The sequence below is a fragment of the Mesoplodon bidens genome (assembly GCF_964165515.1).
Source record: "Mesoplodon bidens genome assembly, chromosome: 4".
NCBI classification, from domain to species: Eukaryota; Metazoa; Chordata; class Mammalia; order Artiodactyla; family Ziphiidae; genus Mesoplodon; species Mesoplodon bidens.
This window is the reverse complement of record NC_138160.1, coordinates 28,235,609-28,260,438: the sequence shown is the minus strand read 5'-3', so window position 1 is coordinate 28,260,438 and position 24,830 is coordinate 28,235,609. Positions and strand designations below refer to the sequence as shown.

The 24,830-nt window shown below is 38.1% G+C and overlaps 1 pseudogene across 1 annotated transcript in view; it reads right to left on the bottom strand.

Moving 5' to 3' along the window:
- Nucleotides 1-269: 269 nt before the first annotated feature.
- Nucleotides 270-24,830, bottom strand: part of LOC308616305 (phosphorylase b kinase regulatory subunit beta-like) — a 106,191-nt pseudogene continuing 81,630 nt past the window's right edge. The window contains exons 4-5 of the transcript in view: nucleotides 1,568-2,833; nucleotides 270-1,356 (exon numbers count right to left, since the gene is read on the bottom strand). The product of the transcript in view is annotated as a phosphorylase b kinase regulatory subunit beta-like (transcript). The remainder of the gene's footprint in view (nucleotides 1,357-1,567; nucleotides 2,834-24,830) is intronic.

The window sequence follows — 24,830 nt, the reverse complement described above, 5'->3', positions numbered from 1 at the left end:
TTTATGATGCATATTGGTATCTTTTTCTAGCATTATAATGCCACTTAAAAAAATTTACCATTCTTTCATTATATTTTCATTCCTAGTATGCATAATTAGTTGGAAAATTCATTTAATTGGCAGTAAGGTGGGAATTTAGTCCAAAGTGCAAAGACTCATTTTGATGAGCTGTGTAATCATAAAACATGCAGTGGTGAACTTTCAATTCATAAACAATTACTATTGTTCAGTAAAGATTATTATTGTAGTGGGCATAATCATGAGAACTTATTTTCACTTGATTATAAGCAGTTCTTACCATCAGATTGCTTATGGCATGCAAGAGGTCCAATAACTCTGCCAAGGGTGTGGCAACCACTCACCAGCATGATCAGCCCACACATAAATGGCTGCCTTGATTAAGCTTCAACACAAACTTAACACAGTTCTGGAAAACCTGCCTCAACAGAGTCTCTAACACTTTCCTCACTAGCTAACCAGACATGGGTCATCATTGCTTGGCTTGACTTCTCCTTCCAGCAGCAAATTCATCACGACCTTTGTCAAATAGCTGCATGTTCCTTTTTTTCCCAGGGAGGGGAGTACTGTAAAAGGAAGTCATGTCATCTTGTTTTTCAACTTCTTTTAGTCGACTCTCATCTTTTTGAAATTCATGAAATGCTTCTTTCACCAGTTTGTCTAGATCTACTTTGTCTTGAAATTCTAGCTCAGGGTTTCTTTCCAGTACAATGGATACAACCATTAGTAACTCCACAACTATCTGTCTGTACTTTGGCTGGTCAATATTTCCCAAGATGTCTTTAACAAGGAGAGAGAAATTCATCTCATACATGGTCATATCTGACAGGGTTGGTTGCTGGGGCAAATGCCTTCTGGCTACAGTGATTCCATTGGGTGTGTGCTCCAGGATCTGCCACACTCGGTCATAGAACTCAGGGGGGGTTCTATTCAAAGACCCATCGATCTGACACCTGTTCAGCCAACATCTTCCATTCCGTTGAGGCTGCAGAATACCCAACAGAAGCTGTTTCACTTCACTAGGTGACAACCGATATGTCTCTGGCTGGCTTGTTTCCTCCACGGATCTGTAGTTCATACTCCATAGCATGGATGATCCACCCAATTCATATTTTCAGCATGCCACAGAATAACTCCGGGTTATTGGAGATGATCCAGCCAATATGAATGATCAGTTCTTGCTGAATGACTGCCTCCCTCTCATCATGGGTATTACACTTGTAATGGATGATGTTCTTAATCACTCTTGGAGACAAAGGATTAGAGATAACCTCTTCTTCATGTCCAAAGGCACCCAGAGTTACCTGTTTGCCCTGCACTAAAACATTAGTAAAAGGGCTTCCTTGGTGGCGCAGTGGTTGAGAGTCCGCCTGCCAATGCAGGGGACACGGGCTCGTGCCCCGGTCCGGGAAGATCCCACATGCCGCGGAGCGGCTGGGCCCGTGAGCCATGGCCGCTGAGCCTGCGCAGCCGGAGCCTGTGCTCCGCAGCGGGAGAGGCCACAGCAGTGAGAGGCCCGCGTACCGCAAAAAAAAGAAAAAAAAAAAACACATTAGTAATGGATGGGGCCAGGCTGTCCACTAGTTTACTTAAAAGACTTGCTGTATGGTGCACCACCGACCAACGTTTTTTGCTGCCAGCTCTTCTATAGACTCTCTCAATGTGATCAGAAACGGTACCTTCCTTTGTGATGAAGTTGGGCCCTTCTCTTTTGAGCAGTATACCCAGCAGGATGGCTTGGCTAGCCAGACAACTACAGCCATTCAGTTTTTGAAGAATTTCATGGGTGGGTTTGTTTTTCCATTCAGTAATGGTGACATCTGGCTGCTGTTCTTGTTCAGGAGCATTGGAGGTGCTGCTTTGTCATTTGACTTTTGAATGTTTGGGAACTTCTAGTTCCTCAAAACTCTTAAATTCTGGAAGCTCTTCTGTGTCACTGATTCGTAAGAAAAGTTGTTCTACCACAGCTCCAGATATTAGTGTCTGTAGACAATCTATGTGAACTTTGACTCCTCCAACCACTCCTTTCTTAAAAGCTGCCAGCATATCTAATATGGGATTGAATCGGCTACCTCTTATATTGTCTTCCCAGATGAGAACAAGGAAAAGTGGATGGCCATGCATTTTCCAGTATTGCTTAATAAACTGTAGTGCATTCTTTATGTCATCTATCAGCAGTAAAACATCTTGAGACATGTAGAAATCACTTAGGTCAAAGATGATAGAGTAACAAACCACAGTCTTTCCTAGAATGCGATAAATCTTTGATGTACCAAGGCAGCCAATGGGCCTATCTGGCCTTCCGCAGAGTCCTAATTTTTCATTGATCCCCAGATGGAAATAAGCTTTCACAAGCTCCTGCTGGGCCCAGATCTAAATGGGTTCTACCTGTTGAGGAGTGTGAGTCTGAATACCATATGTGTTGAGGAAAACTTGAAGGCGTTGGCCTTCTGCTATGAGCGCTGCATAAACAACCAAATCATTTTCCAGTGGGCCCTGATTGGAAAGCCTCATGCTCACATTAAGTTGGTTCTGTAGTGGGACATAACGCTGAACAGGATCAATGTCTTTAGGACTAATTAATTCATCAGCCAGGAGTTTTACGATGACATAAAGGGCTTGTCCCCAAAGAAACAGTTTTCCATCACGGCCACAGTTGCTAGGAAATCGCTTCTGACTACCAGGGTTTCTTTTTTCATATTCTACAAAATCAGCTGGCACAGAGTAGTACTTTGGTATGACAGGATAACCTGAGAGGCTTGTCTGCTCACCCACCCCCCCCAGGGAGGGTTGGGGCTGGGAGCTGAGGCTCGGGCTTCAGAGGTCAGATCCCAGGGAAAGGACTTGGTACAAGGTCTTTATCCCCAGCTCCTAGAATACTGTGGGGTTCATAGTAGGCATTCAATAAATATTTTTTTAAAGAATATCTATGCAGGCTGGATTTAATTAAGGACCTGATTAGAGTATTTATTTGTACTCGTTTATTTTTATATGATGGTAATATTAAGATCGCTTCCTGGAATCCCAGGAATAAGATAGTAGGTTTTGTCTTCTTGGCTGCTTGATTTTTGTTGTTGTTGTTCTTGCTTTCCTCATTCTTTAAATGCATATATGCACATAGATCAGAAAGATAATACTGGGTTGGCTAAAAAGTTCCTTTGGTTAATGAATACCCAAAGTTCTTGGTGAAAATGAAAAAGGTGTCTTTTATTTTTACTTAAAACCGAGTGAACTTTCTGGCCAACCCAATACACATCGAGGAGCAACAGGGCTGTGGTCTTACTGGGTATAGCTCGTGAAATATTTATTAATTGGTTGCTAGTTTTGCTTAAACTACAAGGTGTGAGTGTGTGTGTGTGTGTTTATAGGTGTGTTGGTAGATGGGAAGAAGAGAGTGGCATACTGGGAATAGGTGTTTCTAAAGAAATTGCAGTGTCAATCAAGAATTTATGGACATATAAATGAAAAAGGCCTATAAAAGCACCTGTTAATTTTCCATTCAACAAGCATTTTTGAGCAAGAATGCAAGGCCTTGGCAGGGGGCTGAGTGATGCACAGGATCCCTTATGTTAAAGGATTTACAGTATAGTGAGAGATACAGGCTTATATACCCTGAGCTATGCTACAAGACTGAGGGTGCTAAGACCTGCAACAGGAAAGCAAAGTACTCACAGAGGAAGCAGAATAGAGACTTAAGTACAAACTAATAGAGGTGACTACATGACTATGTCACTTATTAGCTAAGAGATGCCAATAGTTAAGTGACAAGAGCATTTAAGTTTCATTAGGGAAGGCTTCAGAGGAGAAAGGAGGAAAGTGCAGCACCCACTTAATACATAGGGGAGAGTGACTATTTCCTGTGTGCCCTACTTCCTGACAGTTAGAAAGATGCTTCTCTTTCCAAGGCTGCCTCTTGTCAAGTGAGGAGTAATCCTAGAGGATAGGCAAATGGCTCTTTAAGTTCTCTAAACTCTTTACAAGTTTCCTTGTACATGAATACTGGAGGAAAGAGGTACTAGGTTAGGATATTTGTCTTCTAGAGAAGTAAACTAACAACCTGGCTAACTGTCTTATGGTATGGGGAATTTGCTGGGCAATTTTAACATTGTCAGCCAGTGCCTGGGAAGGAACTCATGTGGGTCCTGACTCCCTTTGAAGACAGGAAAGCCAGAGGAAGGACATGGGTTTGTTTTACTATTCCCTCACCCCTACCCCCAGCCCTCAGTGTGAGAAAAGGTTATCATTTCTTGGCTTTCAAGGTTTTCTCTCAGGAAAATCTTTTCCTTTGTTCTATTTATGCCACAGACCCAGACAAAGGCACTCCGTACCGCAATTCTGGAACAGTGACACTCTAGTCACAGTGCATGGGGAGCTGAATGAGTCAGCCTGACAGGGACTGGCTTACATCCTAATTATAGAAAAGAAAACAAGATTGTTTTAGATTTATTAAAAACTGGAAGGTGCTGTTGCTGCACATGAACAGAAAATCCTTGCCTCCAGTAACCCTTGATCTTGTTTTAACACAGAAACAGAAAGTGAGCTGAACTATACACTTGCCTGTCTAGAGGAAACAATGCTTCCTCCCTTTAGCCTTGAGCTTCAGTGAATTAGAGGAATGAGTGAGAAATGAGGGTGTGAAAAAGAGGCTGGACACAGTGGTGCTGCCCACTGAATTATTTTCCATCTGGAGGGAAGGCCGTTGCTTTCAGTATATTCTTCAAAGGAAAAAAAAATGGTAGTGAGCTCAGTCAAGTTTAAATATTACCTTGTAATATATTTAATACTAAGGGAATGGACTTGAGTCACAGCACTGAGGGCTTGGGCAAGGCTCAGTGCATTGGGATGATCTGATGCATTCTGTCCTGTGTTTATCTGAATATCTGCCGAGAGAAAAGAGATTGGAGCAGCATGTTAGTCCTGACAGTGGTAGAGGAGGCAGCAGGATGACACGGGGTGTGTGTGTGTGTGTGTGTGTGTGTGTGTGTGTGTGGTGGAGGCAGGCATATCCACATGTACGGAAGACAGTTTAGCAGGTAGACTAGTTAGAGCACCAGAAGCTAGGCAGAGGCAAGGAATGATTCCCCTACAGACTTCAAAGGGAGCATGGGCCTGCTGACATTCTGATTTTAGACTTCTAGCCTCCAGAACTGTGAGATAATGAATTTCTGTTGTTTTAAACCTCCAAGTTTATGGTATTTTATTATAGCATCCCTAGGAATTAATATACAGTCACTCAGCTAGTAAGTGACAGAAATAGAATTTGAAACCTAGTCTATAATCCATATACCATGGCCATTTCTAAATGGAGACATTGGAATGTTAGGCTGAATTTCTGTAAATAAGGCTTTCCTGACAGCTGAAGTATATAGGCAGTGACTGGTAATCATAGGAGTAGATACAGTCAGGTTGGAAGTGGGGCTGGCTAAATTTGAGCAAGTAAGGATGAAGTTAAGGCATATAGTTGTTCAGTCTTGCCTAGTTCTGCTTCATCCCACCTAGCCCTAATCCTCAGTCTGATTACCTGCACAGGGGAATAACAAGAGCTAAGTCAGTCCAATGGGTTAGGAAGAAGAAAGCAGAGATTGTTTTAACTTCGGAGTTGGAGGGAAAGGGGAGAGTAGTTGGATAACTCAGGGATTTCTAGGTCTGTTGTTGAGTTGCCAAGAGAAACTGTTATTTCCTTCTTTAGAGGTTCCTAAAATCACTCCTAAATTATTCACTGACTGCTAAATGTGTGTTGGGCACATTGGGGAGGTGACGACTGTAAAATAAATATGAGATCCAATCCCAGTAATCAGGGCTGAAATCTGGGAACACAAAAATTAGTATATCTGAAAATATTAGAGACAGTAAAACTGTTCAGGTTCAACTATAAGTGTAATAGGAGTTCAGGAAGGGATGACAGAAAAGGATCCTCCTTTTATTTATTTTTTTCCAGCTTTATTGAGATATAATTGACATAGAACATTCTGTATGTTCAAGGTATACAGTGTTTTGATTTGATACACTCATATATTGCAGAATGATTACCACCATACCATTAGCTAACACCTGCATCACATCACATAATTACCACTTCTTTTTTGTGGTGAGAACAATTTAAAATCTACCCTGTTAGCAACTTCAAGTATATAATACAGTATTAATAACTATAATCACCATGTTGTACATTAGATCTCCAGAACTTTTTCTTCCAGTCCATGAATATGGAATATCTTTCCATTTATTTGTGCCTTCTTCAGTTTCTTTCAGCAATGTCTTATAATCTTCAGTGCACAGATTTTTCACCTCCTTGTTGAAATTTATTCTTAAGTATTTATTCTTTTTGATGGTATTTGTAAATGGGATTGTTTTCTTAATTTCTTTTTCTGATAGTTCATAGAAACACAACTGCTTTTTTGTATACTGCTTTTGAGTCCTGCAAATTTACTGAATTTGTTTATTAGTTCTAGCAGGGTTTTTTTTGTGTGTGTGGAGCCTTTAGGGTTTTCTACATATATAATACCATGTCATCTGCAAATGGATACAATTTTACTTCTTTTTCAATTTGGATGCTTTTTAAAAAATTGAAGTACAGTTGATTTATAATATTATATTAGTTTCAGATGTACAGCATAGTGATTCAGCAGTTTTACAGATTATATTCCATTACTGATTTGTATCCTTTTAAATGTCAGTTTTTTCTAATGCTCCATCTTCAAATCTTTACCCTCTCTATGTACTCTATGGCTGATCTCACGATGTCAGCTACTGTCTGATTCCTCTGGAGTTGACTTTTATTCTGAATTTCAGATTTTATTTATAGCTATAACTGCAATCTTCTCACAGAAGAATTTAGAATCAGCCCAGAATCACCATTTCCTGGGTAGAGGGAAGAAAAGTGATTGCTGTATCCTAGATCAAACATAAAATATAGTAATAGCTGCTAACATTTATTGAGAGGCCTTCCAATCATTTGCCTACTTGGGATCAGAACTATTTCCAGCCCTTCCCTTTTCCCAGATAACTATATTTGCTAGACTCCCTTACCAACTGGCTTCTAGCACATTTCAGAAAATAGACACTGGCGGAAGGTTGGAGGACTGGAGACAGGGTATATCCTCATCTTTATGTTTCCAGTAGGATCTCCCGAAGTGGCTATGTCTTTCTCATGGTTCCGGCTTCTCCCAGCTCTTAGGCACTGTTAAAACTACTTTACTTTCCAGTCCTATGGGGTAGAGAGACTTCCTGTACTTGTTAATTTCTGGATTGCTTCATGTTCCCCTGTTTAATCTTTCAGCACATCCAACATACTTGAAAACAGATTCCCAGGGTTTGGCTTCTCTGCCTGGATCCTGGTTGTTCTGAGTACTTTACATATATCACCTTTCTAATCTATATAACAGTTCTATGAGGTAGACACTATTATTTCCCAATTTTAGAAATGAATAAACCAAGGTAAATAGAGATTAAGTGGCTTGTTCAAAGTCCAACAGAAAGTGGTGGCCTGGGCCTAAACTCTTGAACACTAAATCATGTTGCCTCTCATTAAAACACAGTCATTCACCTTTGACTTCAAGCATTTCTAACTGAAGAATTCTCCCCTGAGTTCTGAGCTCCAGGGTCATTGGCATCTTGCCAAATGTCTCTGGTGATGCTTCTATTTTTAGGAGAGCAAGTGGCCAAAGGACTGCTTATGTTATCCCCCATGAACCTCTAAGTTCTATTTTGCTTTCTCTAATTTATATGTTCCCCCCACCCCCGCCATTTCTTCTACAGGCCTCCTACCAGGGTCACTCACTGGATTGTCTTGATCCCATCACTCAGTGCACTCAGTGTATCCAGAGGTTGCCTTCTGCTTTAGTTTTGCTCCCTGCCTCATTTCTGCCCTTTTCCAATTCCATTGGTACATAAGGACAGGTCAGAAATACATCACATAGGAACACACTGATTTTTTTTCTAACGATGAATTGAACACTTCCCAGAAGAGTTTTACCATCTTTCCCAGCATAACTTTTTAATAAATACATACTGGCTCTCTACTTAGGATTCTATGAATATACTAATTTTATATTTATTATAAATACCTATATTAATTTTTATTTTTTCCCTTATAGTCCTCTTTGTTTGAAATGTCCTTTCCTTTATTTTCTTCCTGGTGAAATCATACTCATCTGGAGAAGCAAGATCTAGCTTAAATGCTGTCTATTCTAGTAGTCTTTCATGACTCTCTCCCCTCCCCGCTGTGCCTTGTCCTTACCTAGATTGAATAAATCACCTCCTACCTTTTGGTTCCATATCACCCTGATCACCCCTCTGACCCAGTTCTCAGTGTGTGCATGTCTGTCTCCCAAATAAACTTGACAGTAGAGATCATATCTTTGCTTTTGTGTTTCCTGTCACCTAATACATGTTAAGTAAATTTTGGAGTTGAATCAGAGCAAGCAGTTTTGTTGAAATCCACTTAGGAGACTTGTTGACGACGAGCAAACAATATTTAGTGAATGTTAAGCAGGTGAAACTATCTTCCTTATAGATCTGGCTTTTGTTCTTTTAACTTGATATGTTATAAATTGGGACACTTGGTGATTTTTTTTAATTTTTTAAAAATTAATTAATTTATGGCTGCATTGGTTCTTCGTTGCTGCTCGTGGGCTTTCTCTAGTTGTGGCGAGCGGGGGCTACTCTTCCCTGCAGTGTGCAGGCTTCTCATTGCGGTGGCTTCTCTTGTTACAGAGCATGGGCTCTAGGCACGTGAGCTCCAGAGTGCAGGCTCAGAAGTTGTGACACACGGGCTTAGCTGCTCCACGGCAAGTGGGATCTTCCTGGACCAGGGCTCGAACCCATGTCCCCTGCATTGGCAGGCGGATTCTTAACTACTGCACCACCAGGGAAGTCCGACACTTGGTGATTTTTATAATGAATAAATTGTACCCTAGATACTAAGTTCTAATGCAGAATTGTGTGTGTGTGTGTGTGTGTGCGTGCATGTGTGTGAGAGAGAGACAATGGGAAATTTACTTGAACATTTTTTTTTCTTTTAGACAACCACCTCACAATGTTATTTTGAGGAAACATGACTGAACGGTAGCAGAATATTACTTTGTAAATATAACTAAATTCCTGTGAAATACTCAGCGATTGAGGATAGGTATTACAGAATCAGCAATAGGTTATAAGTTGGTTTATTTCTAATGGGAAATATTTAATGTGGAAAGAGTATGTTTTGGTGTTAGGGAGATCTAATCAATATATATAATCTTAGTTTATGCACACATGGGTTAGGTATTATGTGTGTGACTTACCAAAAGATGATTACTTAGCTATGTGGGTATTATAAGGGCCATTTACAAAGAGTTAAATGGTTTACTGAAGGGCTAATATGAGTTAGTTAATCGTTAAGAAGTTTGCAATTTCCAGACTAATATGTTCCCCTTTGAATGGTTTATTAAGTTGGTCATTTCCCAGAATAGTTTAGCACCCAGATAAATAGATCCATTGCAGTACCAAAAAAAGCACAATAAATATATTTTTCTCATGGTTCATCATCCAGTGAAATCCAGAGAGCACGATCAAAGGATTATAGCCATCAGAGTAACTGTTCCATATTGCTCTGTAGCTTTAGGCCTGTAAATATCAGTGTTCCATCCCATGCTTTTTCTGGCTTGTATCATGGCCACTGAGCCAATTCTTTTCCTTTTTAAGTTTTTTAACCTGTTTATTTATCCCAACATGATCTTTCTTTCTGCTGTTAATTTATGTCAAGGTGAAAAGTTTAGACCCACAGTACAAACAGGAGCTGCACTGACTATGATCAGTTCATCATGGGACTTTAGGACCTCTGAAGAGAATGAAACAACAGCCAGGATGCAGGACTGCAAAATGTATCTCCAAGAAACTATGAATAAGGCATACCCAGGCATACATATAAATACAAGTATAAATATATACACACACATATAAAGTTATGTTTGATTTTTGTTAAAATAAGACCACACTATGCACATTACTCTGTAACTTGGGTGCCAAGACAATTCAACAGGGAAAGAGTAGTCTTTTCAACAAATGGACAACTGGATATATATATATATATATATATATATATATATATATATATAACCTCTTTCTTATATCATACAAAAAAATTATTCCTAGTGGATCATGGACCTAAGTGTAAGAGCTAAAATTATATAGCTAGTTGAAGAAAACATGGGAGTAAATCTTCATGACATGGGGTTAGTTAAAGCCTTCTTAGATACAATCAAAATCACAAGTGACAAAAGAAAGACAGGTAAAATGCACTTCACCAAAGTTTAAGACTTTTGTGCCTCAAAGGACCCATCAGTAATGTGAAAAGACAACCCAGGATGGGAGAAAATATTTTCATATCATATACCTGAAAAGGACTTACATCCAGAATATATAAAAAATGCTTGACACTCAACAATAAAATGACAAACGACCACTTAAAAATGGGCAAAGGATCTGAATAGATATTACTCTAGAGAAAATATATAAATGGCCAATAAGCACATGGAAAGATGCTCAACATCATTAACCATTTGGAGATTGCATATCAAAATCACAATGAGATACCATTTCACACCCAGTGGGTTGGCTATAACCTAGAAGACAGGTAATAGCAAGTGTTGGTGAGGATGTGGAGAATTTGGAATCCTCATGCATCGCTGGTGGTAATATAAAATGATGCAGCCTCTTTGGAAAACAGTTTGGGATAAACATAGAGTTACCCTCTGACACAGAAAATCTACACCTAGGCCAGACCTCAGAGAAATGAGGTCATACAAAAATTTGTTCATGGGGCTTCCCTGGTAGCGCAGTGGTTGGGAGTCCGCCTGCTGATGCAGAGGATGCGGGTTCGTGCCCCGGTCCGGGAGGATCCCGCGTGCCGCGGAGCGGCTGGGCCCGTGAGCCATGGCCGCTGAGCCTGCACGTCCGGAGCCTGTGCTCCGCAACGGGAGAGGCCACAACAATGAGAGGCCCGCGTACCGCCAAAAAAAAACCCCCAAAACAAAAAACAAACAAAAAAATTTGTTCATGAATGTTCATAACAGCATTAGTCATTATAGCCATAAACTGGAGACAGCCCAAATGTCCATCAACTGATAAATGGATAAATAAAGTATGGCATAACCAAACGATGGAATATTATTTGGCAATAAAAAGGAATGAAGTACTGATACATGGTACAATATGGATGAACACTGAAAACTTTATGCTACATGAAAATGTCAGTCAAAAAAAACTACATAATGTATTATTCCAGTTATATATTAAGTCTAGTATAGGTAAATCCATAGGTACAGAAAGTAGATTAATGGTTTCCAAGGACTCAGAGAGTTGGAGGGAAATGGATAGTGACTGCTGTTGGATATGAAATTTGGGGGGAGGATAATGAAAATGTTCCCAAATTGATTGTGGTGATGGATGCACAAGTCTGTGAATACACTAAAAACACTGAATTGTATACTTTAAAGTGGTAAATTCTGATGGATTGTAAATTATATCTCAGTTTTTAAAATTCATGACATAATCATATTTGCAAAGTTCTTTTTGCTATGTAAGATAACATATTCACAGGTTCCAGGGATTAGGATGTAGACATCCTAATTTTGTTTGTGGGGGCCATTATTCTGCCTATCACATTTAGATTTTATGGAAGTACTTGAAACTGAGTCAGTCAGACCTGACATGACCTTGCTGTCCTCTATGAGTAGCAGTGCAGCCCCATAGAGCATGGGGCTATAGTAAGGTATGATGACCTGCTTCTCAGCAGATGTCAGCATGGAAAGATGAGGGTAGAAGACAATGCATTTTGTGTCTTCCTCCCTTCTACCACTAAGATATCATGGTACCACAGAAAGCCCTGTGTTAGTCATGTCTTTGTTATGCCTCAGTATTTTTAATCTTTAAGTAAATTCTTCTTCTTCATATGATCCTGATTTCTTACGTTGTTTAGAAAGGTCTCCCCTACCCCAAGGTTAGAATGACTGCCCTAATTTTTCTTCTATTACTTATTTTAATTTTCCTTTAAAAACTTCAATTTATGTGAGATTTATTTTTGTCAGTGATATGAAGTAGGGGTCTGCCTTTGTTTTCTTTTAACTGGATAGCCATTTATGCTAACATCCTTTGTTAAATAATCAATCTTTTTCTCTCTGTTTGGAGACCTTAGTCATATACTAAACTCTCATATGTACTTCAGTCTATTTTTGAACTTTCTCTCTTGTGTTCCACTGATAGCTTTTACATTCAAGAATAAAAACCTCAGGCAGAAAAAAATGCAGAAGATCTCTCTTCTATTACAGACTTTGATATTGAGCACAATTAGAAAGTAAAGAAAAGCAGTTTGGGCCATTTTCTTTCCCTGCCATCATACTCCAATTTACATAGGCCTTATTTGTATAGTCCAGGTCATACAGATGCAAAGCAAGATTGTGTGTGCATGTGTTTTTGAAGTACTTCTGCAAAGAACTGCCTGATCATGCAGACACCCATCTAAAATGTACAAATTGAATGGTGCTGAGAAGCTTCTTCACTTAAAACTGTCTTCTTCATGGATAAGCAGCCTGGCCTGAGATAGCTACCATTAGAGGTACTCTCTTATGATAAATTTACCATCTATAGAAGTTTACCCTCCTGTATGAGAGTTGAATGTAAAACCATTGGCATCCACCACCATCTTAGAAATGAAAATAGATGTGGTGGCATTATGGAATAAAAAAGAATTCTATTCAATAAATTTTCTTAGAATCACTAAATATTGAGGGAGATGTGAAAGCTTTCCAAAGACATGACACTGTCTTAATAGAAGAAAACAAGTTCCCATGAATTTATTATCCTGAAAAGAAATCTCAGGAGAAAATCCCTGTAGATCAGTGACTCTTGATTTGGCTCTGTCAGGCTTTTTTTTTTTTTTTTTTTCTTTTTTTAGGTTTGTAAGCTTTGCTATGATTCTTGATGTGGCTTATTTGGAAGCATAATGAAAAATTTTTTTTTCCTGGGATGGTATGTTTTTAGGGTGAATTTATCTTTCTTCATTTGAAATTTAAGATCTGAGCTCACATAAATATTTCATTTGTTGAAATTTGAGTTGTCATCTTGAAGTGAAGTGTACCATTGAAAGGGCATCCAGCAAGGTGGTTAGTTATGCAGTGACCCTGAGTTTGCTCTGTGCTTTGCTTTCTGTGATGCCATATATCACAAACATGGTAAGGCAGAAATAGCCAAGTTATATTAAGAAGGAATGTGTCCTAAACAAATTAATTAGAGTAACAATTTTCTTTTTGAGTTCCTTAGAACCCTTAAAACTATCTGTGAAGGGACGATTCTATATTTAGTAAATTACTCATTATTACATGGGAATGCAATAGACAATTTTCTCTTCATGGCTTTTTTTAGACTCAGGTCAAGAGAAGGCTTGTTTTCCATAGATGTTTTTCAATAGTAGATTTATTTTATTTTTGTTCTCATGCTATAACTGAAGCCATTTGAGCTTCCTCCTATCCTGCACCCTCTTTTTTTTTTTTAACATACCATTGTAAATAAATTGACAAGTAGTAAGGAATTCATATTTGGAAAGTAGAAAAAATAAGATTGGGGCATATACATAATTATAAAGCAATATTAATCTGTGTTTATCTGATTACTGGCCAATGCAAAGGTACCAATTACAGATCTGTTTACTAAAATAGTTCTTAAAAATAGTTTTAAATGTGTCTCTGTGTTTAAATGTGTCATGTTATAGAGTATAGAAGGAAACATTTTCTCAGCAGTATTTAGATGCATTATCTCCCACGATGAAAGGTATGGAAACATGGGCAACAACAACAAAAGTGTAAAAGTGTGTGGCTTCACCTCTGACTGTGTTCAGAATGTCAGCCATATTGAATGTTTTTATTTGGTCAATCAGGTGCCCAGCTCTATTGCATTTATGGATAGTAGAGAAGAGCTGACTGAAGAGGTTTCCTCAGTCTGAGGACCCTTTTCTGAGAACAGTGATAACATCTTGAAATGGAAGGAGGAGTAACATAAAGCACTTATCAGAGAGGTTCCGTTTAGGGAAATACACCACTGACAGAAAGGACATTTGAAGACTAGTGTTATTAAATTCTTAGTATAGATTGAAGACTGTAGAATAATGTGCAGTTGTTCTTCAGAGCTGCTGTGTTTATTTCCATACAGATCATAGAAAAAAAGCTTGTAGACAAAATATTTAATTTTAGTCAGTGTTTAAAGTCAGCTTGACATTTTTTCCAAGTTGAACATGAGTTCTAATCTTAGATAATTCTTCCCCTTAGTTATAAACATAACATTCCACCTCATTTTAGTTGGTTTTGTAAAACAGCCAGACGATTTTTAATTTGCCCAGTAGTGACTCTAACACATGCACCGCATTTATGGGATTATTTTATGAATATCCTAAACTTATTAAAATGTTTTTGCATGAACTACTTATTCCATATACTGACCATTGCTGGTATTAAAAAATCTCAAATTCTTGCCACTAAAACTCAAATGTTATCTTTTATATTATTTTTTCAAGAAGTGCTTTCTCAACTGTTTATTGCATATGGTAATAATATAGCTCATCAAACCTCTATTGTGGATATTCAAGGAAAAAAATGATCCTGTGCTGAATTCAGTTTGCTCAGAGATTTGGACAAATGTTAAATTTTGCTGTTTTAACTGCAGCTAGGAAAATGAGTGTCATTTTGCAAATGAATTTGTAAGGTTAAAATTGTTGATGTTTCAGTGCCCACCAGTCAAGCAGAACATGTTGAAATTTGATTGCTTTATGATTATACACACATGACATAACCACAAAAATTTGGTAATTAACCTTTATGCATAAAATTAAATAAAATGAATCAATACAGATAGAGATTTATTAATACTATTAAGTAATTAGACTAGTTTTAGAGTTGTTCAGTCTCATTATGTTCTAGTCACATCATGTATATATAAATTCAATGTGAATTTAAAACTTCCGAAAAAACTTTAATCAAAAATATACTAGCCAATGAGCTAACTTGGTTTATTATACTGAAAAAGTAGCTCTCTTTTCAGATTTCAATGATACAAAGATTCTTTCTGTTGGAAGATACACCTTATATACTACCAAGAAAGAAAAATATTCTAACTAAGTTGTGACATAATACTCTCTTTCTGCTTAGAATTTTGATTTTATACTTATTTAAAAAGCTATTATAAACTCATTTACACATATTTTTAAAATTGCTTTTAGACATTCATGTAAAAAGAAAATATGAACAAAATACATTTATTATACTCCTCAAAGTCTTTTTGTTCAAAGTCCAGTCCATCTGAGTCACTTTTAAATTCAGAATTATCACTATCTTTTTTTTCCATACATATCTTTTCTGTCATCAAGAACGTTAGTATTATAGCGTTGTTTAAAACGGTGTTCCAGTATCACCTCAAGTATTTTCTTCCAAGTCATGGACACTCATTCTGCCAATTTTGAAGTTGGCAAGATTTCAGTAAAAGGTTTTTAGATAACAACCAGTCCCTGTTTGCCAGAGATTATAAGATGCCATCTACTGAAAAGATCCTGATTTCAGAAATGTTAATAATATGGGGAAATGTTTTAGAATGAATGAAATATGGTATTAATATTGCTAAAACTTTCTATAATTGAAATAATTTAAATATTTGTAGCAAATCTTCTCTGCATGCCTCATTTGTCTCCATGCTATCTGGACTCCTATGACTAAGTCCCTGCCATGAAACATTAAAAAATGCCCATGCAAGAAACAGCTCAATTGCAAAACAACCTGCATTTCAGAGTTTCATGTTGTAAGTTATTAAGGGTCATGGCACATATGCTCACTCACTGGTAAGTACTGACCTATGAAAGCAAAGGGGTAGGGGGTAGTTCTAAGGATTCAGAGACATTAGGAATAAGTAAGAGTTTTTCCTTTATTACACTCCATTGAAGAACACAATTATAGGTTTTTCTGGGGGGTTTTTGTTTTTGGTTTTTTTTGGCCATGCAGCTTGTGGGATCTCAGTTCCCCGACCAGGGATTAAACCTGGGCCATGGCAGTGAAAGCACCAAATCCTAACCAGGAGACACTAGGGAACTCCCAGGTTTTTCTGTTATTTTTAAATCTCTAAATTTGGATTTTGTCACATTATTCTAAATTTCACTGCATCTAACATGATTAAACAATGGAATTGCATATAATCTGAGGTTCTGCATTCTGATTTAGGGATTGACCAAAAAAAATCCAGACATTCAACAGACTTTTAATTTCTTCAGTATACTTAATTTGGAGCCATTATTTTGAAATCATGTATTGCTTTGTGCATAGCACTTTAATTTTTTTTGACAAAAGAAACTCAAACAAAAGTTTAATAACATGTATACATGGGAGAGACCCAGGAAAACTGAGTAACTCAGCAAAATGGCCAAAGCCCTCAAATACCATCTTCAGCTAAGGACAAAAGAGGATGCTGAGGGTGGGGAGAGTCAGTTAGGGGAGGTTAACCAAGAGCATTTTAATTCTTTATGGCATGCTTCTTTGAATCAGCAATCTAATGTCCCTTGAGCTGGACTTTGGCTTCAATTGCCTGTGCAAAAGCAGTCACAGTATATTATGTCTTGAATATAACTGTTTTCAAAAATTACTGTTTGTCTCTTTGTTTGCTCTAATATGTTTCACGTTGGTTCTTAATCTTCTTTGCCCTTATGAGAGTGTACCTCTCTCAATGGGCCCCAATTCTTCACAAAGGACATCATTACAATTGGCTCCTGAAAGAACCTGTCTCTTTGGACTGGCTTTCAAATAATTATCTCCTTTAGAGAGATTTTTAGACTCTTTCCACTTCTCTCTCCCCTTACCATTTAGCCCTTACTCATATAAAACTAAGATTTGTATATTCTTGGATGGCAGTCAGATTGTGAAGAACTAATGAAAATTTGGAACTCAGATTTATAAAAACTGGAGCAGAATTCAAAAAATAGAAGTTTCTGAAAATAACTCATTGAAATCTTTAAAATGATGTACCACTCTACTCTTTTTTAAAAAATTTTTATTGGAGTATAGTTGCTTTACAATGTTGTGTTAGTTTCTCTTGTACAGCAAAGTGAATCAGCTATACATATACATATATCCCCTCTTTTTGGATCTCCTTCCCATTTAGGTCACTGCAGAGCACTGAGTACAGTTCCCTGTGCTTTATAGTAGGTTCTCATTAGTCATCTATTTTATACATAGTATCAATAGTGTATATATGTCAATCCCCATCTCCCGATTCATCCCCACCGCCCCTTGGTGTCCATACGTTTGTTCTCTATGTCTGTGTCTGTATTTCTGCTTTGCCAATAAGATCATCTATACCATTTTTCTAGATTCCACATATATGTGTTGATATACGATATTTTTCTCCTTCTGACTTACTTCACTCTGTATGACAGACTCTAGGTCCATCCACATCCCTACAAATGACCTAATTTTGTTCCTTTTTATGGCTGAGTAATAATATTCCATTGTATATATGTACCACATCTTCTTTATCTATTCCTCTGTTGATGGACATTTAGGTTGCTTCCATGTCCTGGCTATTGTAAAGAGTGCTGCAATGAACATTGCAGTACATGTGTCTTTTTGAATTATGGTTTTCTCTGGGTATATGCCCAGTAGTGAGATTGCTGGGTCATGTGGTAATTCTGTTTTTAGTTTTTTAAGGGACCTCCATACTGTTCTCCATAGTGGTTGTATCAATTTACATTCCCACTAACAGCACAAGAGGGTTCCCTTCTCTCCACACTCTCTCCAGCATTTACTGTTTGTAGATTTTTTGATGATGGCCATTCTGACCAGTGTGAGGTGATACCTCCTTGTAGTTTTGATTTTCATTTCTCTAATAATTAGTGATGTTGGGCATCTTTTCATGTTCCTCTTGGCCATCTGCACTCTACTCTTTATGAAAGAAAAAAAGTAGCCAAACTTATTTTAGTTGTGATAATTTGGGTTGCTCTAACAGTCTCCAAAATATCAGGGACATGTAATAATAAAATCTTATTTCTTGCTTCTGTAAATTCTTGCAGTTTGCTAAGTGCTTGTGCCATACCTTCCAGAAGCTGGGCTCCTTCCATCTTGTGGCTGTATCTTTCCTCAGTCCTTGGACTCTTATCCATTTAGACAGTACATGGGAGAATAGAGAGAGAATCACATGAGGTAGGATTTTATAAACAAGGCCTAGAAGTATGCACATCTCTTTTGTTCACATTGTGTTGATCTGAAGTCAGTCACATCATTACATGTAGCTGCATTGGAGACTGCAAAATGTATTCTAGCTGTGTGCCCAGGAGTAAGAGAACAATGTGGATTATGGTGAGTACCAGCTGTCTCTGTCTGAGAGTGAATTTTAGGTAGGCCACCTAAATACCCTGGGCTTGCCCTCCAGTTTTGTTGCAAATGTCCAAACAAAATATATTATTCATATATATGTGAATAAATATAAACATAGATTCAATCTTTTGCTAATTGAACTCCCAGTATCTAAGGGGAAATTAGAAGTAGACTGATAATCTTTTTCTCAATTGAAATGCAGTTCCACATGACATATTTTGAGAAAATTTCACATAGTAAATGTATCACTTTAGGACAATACATAATTTTGTTCAGTATGTGGGTCCATGTTTAAAGATTTTTTAAGGCGGAAAGCAACTTAACAACAGATTTAAGAGAAACAACTCTAGGAAAATTGGTTTTTAAACACTAACCTGCAGTTGTTCAAGCCCTCACTACCTGGCTGTGGTTGGGTATTCCAGAATACTTGATTTTCATCATATTTGTTCTTATATCTACAGCAGGTATTTATGAATGACATATGCATCCTATGAAAAAGAGAAAGGACAGAAATATTTGAGAGTTTAAAAAGAGTTTTAATATTGTCAATCTGTGAAATGCTCTTTATCAAAATCGCTCTACTCTCCCTGGCGTGACTAAATAAGTGTTGACTCTAAATAGCCTTCAGTACCCTGTTGTCAACTAGCTGTGAGTTAAGACCCATGACAGAAGTTGTCCCCAAGACCATGTCCTGTCATACATCAGGACAGACCTGATTTTCTCAGTCATTAGTTCAAGGAAGCAGGGTTTAAACATTTATTTCCATATTAAGAGAAGCTTTGAGTTTACACTGTACCCTTCCTTGCTTCTTGGGAATCAGCAATTTTCTCTGTTCATCTGTTCTGATTTATCTTTTTGTTCCTCTATCCCATTGTACTTGCTTTTAAATTATAGAGATGGAATAATGATAAGGGCAGAGATAGGCTTTTTTTTTTTTTTCTTTTTTTGCGGTACGCGGGCCTCTCACTGTTGTGGCCTCTCCCATTGCAGAGCACAGGCTCTGGATGCGCAGGCTCAGCAGCCATGGCTCACGGGCCTAGCCGCTCCGCAGCATGTGGGATCCCCCCGGACCGGGGCACGAACCCGTGTCCCCTGCATCGGCAGGCGGACTCTCAACCACTACGCCACCAGGGAAGCCTGGCATATCATTTATAAAATATTTGTTTTTAAGAAAAATATTAGATGATTCTTGTGATTCTATGACTAACTTTTTTCTTTCCTCCACCTTTTTTAGTGTTTGCTATGTAGATAAGATTGGCTTCAAATTGAGCAGATCTTGTGTATTTGGATTGATTGCTTGGTTTTAAGGAAGGAAGCGTGCTATTTTATTGTTTTAATTGAAGGTTCGTGAGCAAATGGACAACCTTCAGTCCTTGAAACTGTGATGGATACTGAGGGTCTCAATGGAACATTAATTCCAAGGCCATACATATCTTGGGTAATAATAGAAAGTCCTTTTCCCATGAAGTCAGGAATGAGAAAGATTATGCTGTTTGAGAATGTAGAGTTTTGGAATTAGATTCAAATCACCAGTAATTCTTTTTGTGGAGGATATGGTTAATTTTGATGCTTTATGCAAAGGCCTCCTTTTCCACCACTGGCCTGTCTTATTGCTTGAAATTGAGTCTTTCAGTTTGAGGCTTTGTATCTCTAGGAGTCTCCCTTAAAATGTAGAGGATCACAGGAGAGATAGTAACATCAATTATTAAAAGAATTATTAGAAGAACATTATTTTTGGAAGAGATAGAATAAGACAGTAAACATGCATGCTAAACATTTCAGATATATTAATCCATAGAATAATTGATGCTTAGTCAATTCATTCAGAAATACCTATGAAGCATCAACTGTGTGCCTGCCACTATGTTAGAATCTGATTATGCATAGGTAACTAACCATTGCTTCTGACTTCAAGGACTCACAGTCTAATAGGCAAGATAGACAAGTAAACAAATAAGTGTCATACAATGCAAGTGCTCCTAAAGCCTGTGAAGTGGGTGTGCTTATCCCCATTTCACAAAAAGGACAATTGTTGTTGCCCAACGAAGGGAATCTTATTGAATTAATGGTGGGCACAGAAAGGGGAAACAGAGGAACAATACAGTGTCTGGAAATTAACAGGTGGTCAGAAAATACCCCGTCAGGACTTCTTCTATTCTGTGCTTACAAGGGTCAGTTTTGCCTACCAGTTATGAGAAAGGAAAAGGATTTATAAGACTGTATCTCAGTTTTTCCACTTCTAAATTATACATTCTGATTCTGTAGAATATAATCAGAAGTGAGATTTGAGATATTTAAAAACCTGTAGAGCATGGACACTGACCAATCAAAATGGACACAGCCATAGCACTGAAACAGACTCCTGAAGATCCCGTGCTATGGCAGGCAGTATGCCTTTATTTGTTGGAAAGTAGAAATCACTAGGATCCTGGGGGAGGGACCTGGGAGACTAGAGTGGTGGTATGTCACCTGGGAGATTTTAGGTAGTAATTCTTTGCTTAATTATACAAAAGTTTTCAAATATTTTAACAACTGGTTTGGCCATTTTAGTGTGTAGGACTGAATGTCAACATTGAGAATAGCCATGCTCCTGAGAAAGAATAAATGAAACTATGAACTGGAGGAGTCAAAGTTATTATGAAAACTGATGGATATTAAACTAAAACCAGATTTCTTCTTGGTATCTGGATGATTTTATGATTCTTGGAATTAATAAAAAAAATAAGAATCAACCACAAGTAGATACTAATTAAGATCAATACAGCACATCTGAATATTTACACCCATGTATTGTCAAGTTTTGCCAGAAAAGGCAACTTCTTTTTAACAGAACTGCAAGAAGAGATAGGCAAGTTTGAATAATATCTCTGATGGTTAATTTTATGTATCAACTTGACTGGGCTGTGGGGTGCCAGCTATTTGGTCAAATATTATTCTGAGTATGCCTGTGAAGTTGTTTTTGGATGAGATTAACATTTAAATCAGTAGACTCAGTAAAGCACGTTGCCCTCCATTATGTGGGTGGACCTCAACCAATCAGTTGAAGGCCTGAATAGACTAAAAGGCTGACCCTCCCTTGAGTAAGAGAGATTTCCTCCTGGACGAATGCCTTCAAACTGGGATATCAACTTTTTAATGCCTTCAGACTAAAACTGTAACATTAGCTCTTCCTGGGTCTCAAGCCTGTAGGCCTTCAGACTGGGACCATACCATCAGCTCTCCTAGTTGTGTGTATGTGTGTGTGTGTGTGTGTGTGTGTAAATCCTATTGTTTCTGTTTCTCTGAAGAACACTGGTCAATATAGTAAATAGCATGTGCAAAAAAAAAAAAAAACTAAATGCACATTTTTTTACTTTAAAATTTTGAGCAATTAAGTTGAAGGAGAGGAGGTGAATACTGAAAACTTAATTAGTGGCCTAGAATACAAAAAGGGTGATGCATCTTAAACTACAGTGAAAAATACAAAGAGAAGGGGAGAGATCAAGATGGCAGAGTAAGAGGACATAGAGCTCACCTCTCCCCATGGACACATTAAAAATACATCTACATGTGGAACAATTCTCATTGAAAACAAACTAGAGACTGGCAGAAAAACTCTTATACAACCAAGGCTTTAACAAACATCCACATGGAGTTGGGTAGGAAGGGAAGAGAAGCAATCAGGTCAGGACCCACACCCCTAGGAGGGGATATAGAAGAAGAGGAGGATTACATGGGCTGGGAGATCCTCTGTGGGGAGTGAGTGGTTTGAACAACATATTGGGCGCCCCAGCCCTGGGGTCTGACACTGGGAAGATGAGTTCTCTTAGCTCATTTGAAACCAGGGGCTGTAAGAAACCTAGATTCTGCTTATGAAGAGTGCACACATATTTGCTTACTCCCAAAACAAGGTGGAGGAACCAGATTGAAACTGCTTGGGACTCTGGTGACTCTGGTCAGTTTCCTGTGACTGCCCCAGCTTGGGCCCCAACCTGAACTGAGTGCCCACTCTGGCCCCTCTTACTCCACAGCACAGCTCCCCATTAAGGTGAAGGCTGCCAAAGCCAAGGAGAGTGCACAGTTGTGGGGCACAGAGGTGGTTCAAACCCAACATGGAATCTGAAGTGGGTAAGTGCAGCCATACTGGCTTTCATGGAGGCAGCAGATCAAGAAAGGTCTGAAACTCTGCCATGCTAAGACCACCCCAGCATGCACCCCAGCCCACACCAAGTGCCCTGGCAGGCCCCTTTTGCTCCAGCCTTGCTCCCTCTGGGACAGAGGTGCCAATGCTGCAAGGGGGTAGAGTACACAGAAAGAACAGAACCAGCTCAGACCTGACCCTCAAGGCTTCTGCTCCAGCAACTTGGTACGTGACCCCACCTCCAATAGGGTGGTGTTGACCACTGAACAGAGGAGAAGCCTTGGCTCACACCTAGCTCTGGCTTTAGCCCCTCCATCTCCAGCCCCACCTCTTAACAAGGTGTTAGCTGCCAGCACACCCTGGGGGAAGATGTGACTTGTGCTCACTTCATATCCAGCTTCCCCACCAAATCCACTGGGCACACAGACTGTGAATATGGTAAATTATTGATATTTGTTTCTGCTTCATTAGTTGTTTTTCCAGGGTTTTCTCTTGTTCTTTTGTTTGAAACAAATTCCTCTGCCTTCTCATTTTGCTTAACTTTCTCTGTCTCTGTGAAATTAGGTGAAATATTTACGTATCACAGTCTTGAAGTGGCATCCAAATATATATATATATATGTGTGTGTGTGTGTGTGTGTGTGTGTGTACATATATCAACATATATGAACCCCATGGTAACCACATATCAAAAACCTACGACAGATACACAAAATATAGAAAGGAACATAAGCATGTCATTAAAGCAAATCATAAAACCACAAGGGAAGAAACGAAAGAAGGGAAGAAACTAAAAGAAGAAAAGAGCAGAGAACTACAAATACAACCAGAAAACAAGTAACAAAAAGCCATTAAGTACATACCTATCAATAATCAGTTTAATTATGAATGGCCTAAATGCTCCAATCAAAAGATGTAGGGTGGCTGATTGGATACAAAATAAGAAGCATCTGAATGCTGCTTACAAGAAACTGACTTCAGAGCTAAAGATACACACAGAATGAAAGTGAGGGGATGGAAAAAGATATTTCATGCAAATGGAAACTACAAGAAAGCTGGGTAGCACTACTCATATTCAACAAAATAGACTTTAAGACAAAGTCTGAAACAAAAGACAAAGGTCATTATATATGATAAAGGCATCAATACAAGAAGAGGATATAACATTTGTTGACATAGATGCACTTAATATAGGAGCACCTAAATATATAAAGCAAATATTAACATACATATAGGGAGAAATAGGCAATAGTACAATAATCAAAGGGGATTTTAACACCCCACTTACATCAATGGATAGATCATCCAGACTGTAAATCAATAAGAAAACAACAGCTTTAAATGACACTTTAGACCAATTGGACTTAATAGATATCTATAGGACATTCCATCCAGAAACAGCAGAATTGAACAGAACATTCTGTTCAAGTCCACATGGAACATTCTCCAGGACAGATGACATGCTAGGCTATAAAACAAGTCTTAACAAATTTAAGAGGATGGAGATTATATCAAGAATTTTTTCCAACCACAACAGTGTAAAACTAGAAATCATTTACAGGAAGAAAATGGGACAAACACATACATGTGGAGAATAAACAAGCTACTAAGAAAACCAATGGGTCAATGAAGAAATAAAAGTGGAAATCAGAAAATACCTTGAGACAAATGAGAATAAAAACACAACTTTCCAAAATCCATGGGACAAAGCAAAAACTGTTCTAAGAGGGAAGTTTATACAAAAACAAACTCAAAATTGATTAACGATCTTACTGTAAGACTGGAAACCATAATACTACTATAAGAAAGTATAAGCCGAACACTCTTTGACATAAATTGTAGCAATATTTTTTTTGCATCTGTCTCCTAAGGCAAAGGAAACAAAAGCAAACCTAATTAAACTTAAAAGCTTTTGCACAACAAAAGAAACCCATTAACAAAATGAAAAGACAACCTACTGTATGAGAGGATATTTTGCAAATAATATGACCAATAAGGAGTTAATATCCAAAATATATAAATAGTTCATACAATTCAATATAAAAAAAACTGATTAAAAAATTGGCAGAAGACCTGGATAGACCTTTTTCCAAAGAAGATATACAGATGGCCAATGGTACCATGAAAAGATGCTTAACATCACTAATCATCAGGGAAATGCAAATCAAAACCACATTGAGATACCACCTGACACCTGTCAGAATGGCTGTCATCACAATGTCTACAAACAACAAATGTGGGCAAGGATGTAAAACAAAGGGAACCTTGTGCACTGTTGGTGGGAATTTAAATCAGTGCAGCCACTGTAGAAAA